Source organism: Aedes albopictus, chromosome 2, assembly GCF_035046485.1.
Source record: "Aedes albopictus strain Foshan chromosome 2, AalbF5, whole genome shotgun sequence".
Classification (NCBI taxonomy): domain Eukaryota; kingdom Metazoa; phylum Arthropoda; class Insecta; order Diptera; family Culicidae; genus Aedes; species Aedes albopictus.
In genome coordinates, this window is record NC_085137.1 from 74978818 (window position 1) to 74981307 (window position 2490).

Sequence of the window (2490 nt, forward strand, 5' to 3'; positions counted from 1 at the left end):
ACGATATGGATTACGTCATCGAAAAACTGTAAGTTTTCTGAAATGTACCGTAGTACCTTGTGATCACTGCTCATAGTTCTATGAGACTGGGATGGTTTAAAAGATCCAAAGTAAGTAGTAAATAAGTAGATAATAATCAATAATCATGGAAAAGAGGGGGCTGCTTGTTTTGGCACAACAGTGCAGTGCGTAATGTCCCACTTGCTCGTATTTCCAGAACGGGAAAATCGATTTTAAGGACAGGAATCTTGCTGAACAGTTGGCCATTGTGGCAGCCAGAGATGGCATGCTCCTCTATTTGTGTGCAAGTGTGCGCGGTTTTAATATGAAAATAAGCTGCACTGTGCCTATTTAAAGTGCGGAATGTCATCCCTGATGCTGGCCATTTTATGATTCTAATATACTTGACTGTACGGCCATTTTGGAATTCAAAATGGCGGCCCAAACACAATGATGATGGCCATACATCTACGATCTGACGTTTAACTCTCCTAAGATGTTATGCTAGGCGCACCCCGATGGCGTAGTACAGGTTCAGTGAGCCTATCTAGGCCATAATGACCCCAATATCCTGCTAGGATTAAACCATGCTTCCATAACGAGGAAAGGAAGATATCTTGATAAGGTACACCGGGCAAGTTGAAACGGGTGGGGTAAGATGAAACACGAAGCTTTGAGAAAGATTTCAATATAATTCAGAAACTATTCCTTCGCTAAAAGATTGTTTGAATCAAAAACTATGTGTTATGATGATCAAACTGTTTATCATCATTAAAAACAGCATCTTAACCCGCTGTTTCATCTTGCCCCACTCGTTTCAACTTGCCCCGGTGTACCTTACCGAAAATCGATGTGCGACGCACACTGGGGCAGGATTGAAAATACATGGAAAAAACCTCTAGCTCGTTGAGATGTCGAGATCCACACTTGGTGTCTTCAGAGAAAATATTTCTATGAACAAAGTCGATATTCTGAAAGGTAGCATTTTTTTCTTACGTTATTCGCATAAAAGTCCTATAATTCATTTTGGCCATCTTTCATTTTAGCGGTATGGTGTCTTCGGCAAAGTTGTTCAGCTATTTATGCTTAAAAAGTTTTCCGAAGACGTCAAATTTCCAAGGCCTACTGTTCTTGAGATATTAGTCGTTTTATAAAATACCTACCTAAAATCGAGTTTTTTCATTAAATTTCGTTTGTAAACAAATTTAATGTCCGTTATCGAGTTATAATAATGAAAAATACTAAAACTAAACATATATCAAAGAAATTAGTTGGAAAAAACAAAATATGCATTGATTTTTTATGGAAAGTACCTCAAAATCACGCAAAATGTATATAGAACGTTCTTGCAGTCGGGCAAATTCGGGCAAGTTTTTTCATCGGCGATCACCTAAAAAATACATAAGCTTTCATGTATTTTTTTTTCACCGATATGATATTTGATGATTTTTTTTAAATTGCGTTCAAAGTTTACTGTTTTGTGTGAATTGATACAACATTTTTGCAGATATATTACCATGTTGTATGTTGCCAAGTGAACCATGAGAAGTTTAAATGCAATCTAGTCACTGGTTTTGTTATTTTTAAGCTTCAAACAAATTGTAAAACACATAAATGTCCTAAACACGCCATTTAGCCTTGGATTTATCATTATCTTATATAATCTTATTTAATAGAAATATTTTTTGTGTGTTCAATGATCTAAAAACTCACTTTTATTGGCGTTTAGGACATTTTTGTGTTTTACAATTTGTTTGAAGCTTAAAAATAACTAAACCTGTGACAAGATTGCATTTATACTTCTCATGGTTCACTTGGCAACATACAACATGGTAATATATCTGCAAAAATGTTGTATCAATTCACACAAAACAGTAAACTTTGAACGCAATTTAAAAAAAATCATCAAATATCATGTCGGTGAAAAAAAATTACATGAAAGCTTATGTATTTTTTAGGTGATCACCGATGAAAAAACTTGCCCGAACTTGCCCGACTGCAAGAACGTCCTATATACATTTTGCGTGATTTTGAGGTACTTTCCATAAAAAATCAATGCATATTTTGTTTTTTCCAACTAATTTCTTTGATATATGTTTAGTTTTAGTATTTTTCATTATTATAACTCGAAAACGGACATTAAATTTGTTTACAAACGAAATTTAATGAAAAAACTCGATTTTAGGTAGGTATTTTATAAAACGACTAATATCTCAAGAACAGTAGGCTTTGGAAATTTGACGTCTTCGGCAAACTTTTTTAGCATAAATAGCTGAACAACTTTGCCGAAGACACCATACCGCAAAAATGAAAGATGGCCAAAATGACTTATAGGACTTTTATGCGAATAACGTAAGAAAAAAATGCTACCGTTCAGAATATCGAACTTGTTCATAAAAATATTTTCTCTGAAGACACCAAGTGTGGATCTCGACATCTCAACGAGCTAGAGGTTTTTTCCATGTATTTTCAATCCTGCCCCAGTGTGCG